This window comes from Corvus brachyrhynchos, unplaced genomic scaffold (assembly GCF_000691975.1).
Source record: "Corvus brachyrhynchos isolate BGI_N302 unplaced genomic scaffold, ASM69197v1 scaffold5, whole genome shotgun sequence".
NCBI classification, from domain to species: domain Eukaryota; kingdom Metazoa; phylum Chordata; class Aves; order Passeriformes; family Corvidae; genus Corvus; species Corvus brachyrhynchos.
In genome coordinates this window covers 1,764,645-1,770,644 of record NW_008238321.1, presented here as the reverse complement: position 1 = coordinate 1,770,644, position 6,000 = coordinate 1,764,645, and the positions used below count along the sequence as shown (strand labels likewise).

At 42.5% G+C, this 6,000-nt stretch overlaps 1 long non-coding RNA gene across 1 annotated transcript in view; it reads right to left on the bottom strand.

Annotated features, from left to right (window-relative positions):
• Nucleotides 1–6,000, bottom strand: part of LOC108446742 — a 97,562-nt gene that overhangs the window by 8,310 nt on the left and 83,252 nt on the right. Inside the window, exons 3-4 of the long non-coding RNA XR_001862037.1 lie at nucleotides 2,430–2,570; nucleotides 1,421–1,541 (exon numbers count right to left, since the gene is read on the bottom strand). This is a non-coding gene — a long non-coding RNA (uncharacterized LOC108446742). The remainder of the gene's footprint in view (nucleotides 1–1,420; nucleotides 1,542–2,429; nucleotides 2,571–6,000) is intronic.

Below are 6,000 nucleotides of genomic sequence, written 5' to 3'. Positions count from 1 at the left end.
TGAACTCACAGGTGAGAAAACACTGTTCTCATACACTTCTATGAGCACTGCATTTTTGGCCCCACCAAGCACAGATTTTCCTTTAGAGACCTGACAGCCAAGTCAAGCCTCTCTCTAATCTCCCTATTCCCCTTGAAAAGCAAATGATTTGGAGACCACAGAGAGCACTCACTCCAGCCTCTTGGCTCTCACTTGCTGCAAACACTTTGAAAGGCTAACTCCTGTTAATTAGAAAAAGATAAAAAAAATTCAGACCTTCCAAGTGCAGGTCTTGCCCTGGCCAGTTCCAAAGGGGGAAGAGGCGTTGGATGCTGATTTATCAGACATGGTCCCTGTCACTGGAGTGAAACCAGACCCCATTTATTTTCCATGCCTTCTGCAAGCTACGTTCCCAGTGAAAAGAAAGTAACATATTGATAACAGCAGGCTCTGCCACAGGAGAGGATCGAGAATCACCCACGCATTGCCTTGAAAACAAACAACCCCCAAACAATTGATCAGTCACTGCTAGTACAGAGGCAGTCTATTATGGATAAAAATACAGGTGGAAAAAATTCATCAGGGATGTGCAAATACCTTTATTTAAATTCAAGCGTAGTAAAGCAAGCTTTGCTCCTATAAACAGGAGTAGTGTATTATGGATGCAATTCTCTCAAGTCCTGGCAGAGAGGGAATGCATTTCCAGGCTAGGGGAACCAGAAAACTGAGTGATTTCCCTGTTGAGGCTGGGATTTCTGAGATGGCTTAACCTGGCTGCCAGGGAAGGTGTAGGTGCATCACAGACTGCTGTATAAATTGCTGCTCTGGCTCCCTGTGTGTAATCTGAGCACAGCCCCCAGGTGAGCTCTGTATCCCAGCAGCACTGCAGGGCCCCTGCCCAAACTTCAGCACCTCTGGGGAAGCTATGCAGCTCAGTGCCAACTGCAAACAAGCCATGGTCAGCCTGAGAAGCTCTCACTGGAGATGTGGAATGTTACATTAGTTAAAAAGAAATCCCAAACTTGACAGAGAAGCCTATGGAAAAGACACGAGGAAGGATATGAAAGACATCTACATGTGTATATTCATGTGTGAAAAAGAGAGAGTGAGAGCAGGACCACTCCAGCTCCTCACCTCAGTTACCACTACCAATTCCTTCCCCACCTTTTTCTGTAGCTGCCCAAGTGGGTAATACACTTCTCAAAGTAAAGGTTGATTCTCTTGTTGACACACTAAACCTGACTCAATATTGTCCTTGAATCAAGCAGACCTTGTCCTGAATGAAGAAAGATATTAGTCAGACTTTTAAATCCAGAGCTAAGAAAAGAGAGTGGCCACAGTGCCTTTTGGTTTCAATTTTAACTTCCCTTTCCAGCTATGGACACACAATACAATGTCCAATTTTAATTTAGTCTCTGCACTTAATTTAGTCACTGCTTACCTTGGTTTTCATGTCACTGGTTTGGGAATCTTCAAGGCTTTCTCAGCCGAACAATAAACCCTGAACAGCAAAACCAGATCATGGCTGTAGAGCTCTGCCACTTTCTTACTGACATTTCTGCCTAGGAGAGAAAAATACCACAAAATATCTCAGATAGAAAGGAATCATGACAACAATTCACTCATTTCCTTGCAATAGGAAAGGGGGAAACAGAGAACTTGAATTTTGAAAACTCAGGTAAACAAAAACAACTAAAAACACTAAATATCACTCAAGCCACAACTCAAAAAAGTGGAAGACAAATGTCAGCATTTTGACTTTTCTTACTCATGGCCATGTAGAGTTCCCCATCTGTGCTGGCTGACCAGTTGCCAGACATCCACCCAGCTGCTCTCCCACTGCCCCTCCTCAACAGGAGCTTTGGGAGTCCATCAATGCAAGAAACACTTTAGAGAGCTTTAGAGAGTAGTACCCAAATTATAAACTATGTGAAAGACCCTTACGCAGTGACAGAAAAGTGGGGTTACCACAAAACATCATCTGTACACACAGTCAAAGCCCCTTCCCATGCCTGTTCTGGGGGTTATAACCCTGAACTCTGCACAAGTGGTTCCTCTGTGGGTGGTACTGTGGTCTTGCATTGGAGGCTGAGTTTGAAGCAGAGTTACTTCATAAGAGAGAGAAGGAATAATCCATCTCAAGGTGTGGCTGGTTTCAGAATATACAAAATCTACGTAGATAGAAATTATGGAAGTGACAGAGAGAGAGAACATCTTCAGCAGGGAGAATGAGAAGAAAGCTGCCTTAAAGTTTGCTACTCAGAAGCCACTGGCAGAACCCAGTAGGTTTTGCTGTAGCCCTAAATTACTTAGAGTAGATATTTTTTTTTATTTTAAGAACAGCAAATCAATATAAAACAAGACCATGCCTATAAATGGAACCAAAAGAAATTTATCACCTTCTATCCAATCAGGAAAACACACAGTCTGCCAATTTTTTTTATCCTTACTATTTTCAGTCCTAGAGATATTTCCAGCAATATCAACGTCATCAAGCAGTGTATGACATCAGCTGGTAACTGCTTATACTTCAGTGCAGGCAGATGATACATCTCGGCTTCCCTTGTTTGAACTCCATTCCATCTCTCCCTCTGCAATATCAGAAACAGGAAAGTACAAAAAGTTATTGCAGTAAAAGTTAATCTATGGAAAAAGCAGGTTATTCTCTTTAGCTGAGAGAAAGGGGTCCCTGATGAGTAATCATAAGTCAGCAAATTCTGGGATGACTTCCAAAGGCACAAATAGGTGCTGGGGCTTGTAACCACGGAAAGCCAAAGGTAGTCAATAGCTTGATTGCACCACTCCTTAGTGACAGTCCCGCTGAGCAGACTTGCTGCTCAGGCTGGAGAGGCTGGAAGCCATTTTCCCTCTCCAGTATCTCTAACATCATCTCTTCCTTCGGATGTACAAATACTGGACACCCCATCAGCCTTATGGATACATGATATCTGCTCCTGGTCATGAAGAGCAGGGTAAGGAGGTGCTGCAGGCAGTGTGGGCTGTGGTCCCTGTGCTGGGTGAAAGCCAGCCTGGAGCAGGCTCACCAGGAATGTGGGACATGGACACACTGAGACATGAACACCATGAGTCTGTCCACTGAGGCTACACAGGGACTGCAAGGATACCTTTGCTGCTATTTGCTTGCAAATAGCCTTAGTCATGGCATGCCTGATACAGGGGCATCATTTGGTGCCTTTTGCCCTTGGTGCAGAGCCTTTTGTAAAATCTCCTATAATAATTGCTTGAAAACAGGATTTTTAAATAAAGGATGGGAAAACCAAAATAAAACCCCCACGAAAAAATAAAGAAAATTCCCTTCTCCCTGCCAAATCAGCCTTGCCTGGCTAACAGCGAGGTCATTCTTTGTTTTGGTTCAGACAATTTCTTTTCCGAAAGCGATACTTTACACAGAGAGACTTCATTCACATATGCAATTAAATATTGCTTTCCTGAACAGAAGTGGCCACACAGAGCATGCTGTCAACACATCCCTGCAAGATTTCTCTGAGAGTTCAGCAGAATAATTAGCTTTGGTACCGTTGCACAGTAGTTTTATCTATCAGAGTTTTATCTTGCCTTCTCTCAGTGGTGAGTCTGAGAGAAATTCTGAATGTTTGCCTCATGGGTCTAATCATCTTATTGATGCTCAAAGCGTTTAAATGTGATCTGCAGCCCCTTCACTCTTTGACATTCCAGTTCTTAAAAAAAGTCAGATATTTTGGCAGGTGCTTAGCTCAGACTTGTTCTTTAGGCTATAAGGCTTTTGCCTGTCTAATTAGCTGTGGCAAAAAAGCTGAGAATGTTGACAATCTGGGGATGTGAGGTAATAAAAAATAGATTATTTACCAGCAGCATATTAAGCCCTCTAAGAACCAGTGTGATGAGTTGTGCCCCTGTGACAATTCCCTGTAGCAGATAGATACCACTGTCTCCATCTGTCTATCTTGTGCACAGCGTACCTGACGGCGTGTTTCTAATCTATTTTCCCATGCACAAGAATTGATCCACCAAAGCCTTCAGAGACTAAAGAAAGTAACCTTTCTGGTGACAGCAAGCAAAATCTGTCTGCTTCCAAAGATGATTTTTCCTAGTTTCCTTTGGGGCAGTGCAAATAATTGGCCAGAGTCGCCAAACGCTGTTCGGTGCTGGAGAAGCAGGGTGGTTGTGCTTCTGGTTTGGGCTGGCAGACAATAGCATGGAGGAAAAGGCAACTGTGGGTGATGGATGAGGTTTGGCTCCTCAGAAGCAAGGAGAGGCAGCACTCAATATGTGCAGTGTCTGCCTGGCTCTGGCTGTGAGGGAGCCAGTGCTGCTGTGGGGCCAGTGGGACAAACAGCAGCCCGGACTTGGAGACAGAAAAATCCTTATGACAATGGTTAGCAATGGAGGTGACATGGCTTCTTTCCTAGACACATGATCAGCAAGGCAGAAGGGCATGCAGGTGCTACAGGACATTTTCCCCCCTTTTAACACCAGTCTCAGAAGAAGGCTAATGAAGGCAGTGGCTAATTAGAGTACCTACTTTTATTTCAGCCAGTTTAATCCAAATGACAATCTGCCTTGGCTTTACTCCTTTTTTACATCACACTACTTTTTAAATTCCTCTCCCAAAACACATTTTAAGGAATGGAATCCTGGAATGTTTTTTGATTTACTCAAATCAGTATATATGGATATGAGAGGATAGTATATACAACATGTACTATCCTCTCATCCATATTTCGTTGGAACTGGATCAACCTCACTTTCCTGTATGCTTTCCCCACTAGCTTGTTAGAACAAGGCATTACACAACCCTTCAGATCCTGTAAGCCAGTGCAATAGTCTGATGTCAAAAGAATGGCAGTAAAACTTCTCTAGGTTACAGTACTTGCTCTTATAATATCCCTTACTCCAGAAAATGCTGGATCCATCTTTGGATCCTGTGACTGGTCATGGATTTCAGGTTACATGCTGCAGGGAGTCCCAGAAGTCCATTTCTTTGTCAATGAGCTGTTGTAAGAATATTATTCTGCTTCTTAGGGAATCTGTTAATCAATATGGGTAGAGTACATGACATAAAGCTCGTGCACTTCATTTCTGCAGGAAGCAGAGGTGACACCAGACCTTCCCTTTGGAATGGTCACACCAAGGTAAATACAGCACTTCAGTAAAGGATATATGGATTTGGATGTTTTACCTTTCGAGCAAAGACTGCAAATTGTGCAGCATTTTCAGCTGTACCAACTCCCTCATGTTTTGGCTTGTTTCATCATCCTCAAAAGCTAAATACGATGTCAAGGTTTATTGAGAAGATCACAAAGCAGTTTGCATTTCCTAACAGCTGGGGATGTCTGAATGAGTTCAACAAACCGACACAGAAAAGTTAAAACCCCATTCATACATCTATGCTAAATTCCAACAGAGTTTATTCCAAGGTTTGGTCTGAAAGTTATACAGCTAAATCTTTACAGAGATGGACAAGAAAGCAAAGTGCAGTTTCTTCCATCCAGGTAAAAATCTGGAAGTATCAGGAATCTCATGAGTGTGATTATTGCTGAGATGCTGTCTGTTCAATTTTAGAGATCAAAGATGATACAGAAACGTTCTGTAGCTCTGTTTTTCAAGCAGTGTGCAAGGAACAGGCAGGTATAATTTATCTTAGAGGATTTCAGGAAAGGATTCAACATTTTGGTGGGACAGAACATCTACAATAGCACCCCTTAGAAAAAGTCCATGAGTGGGCTGTGGGCACAAACCCCAGAAAAATTAGTGCAAGGTTTTCTACTGACTTCTGTAAGCTTGGGCTGAATGCTAATGGGTATCGATTAAGATGACACTTTCTCTATAGATAAGTCATCCATATTTCCTGCTAGTAAAGGTTGTTACACCTCTAATCACCTTGTCCTTTTTAGCAAAGGACCTGATGACAGACAAATTTTAATGTGTGGATCTTTCTGCAGAAAAAAACCCCATATTCTATCTAATAATAGATGGTATTTTGTTAGATATTTACTGGAATAAATTTCACTGAATTCACTG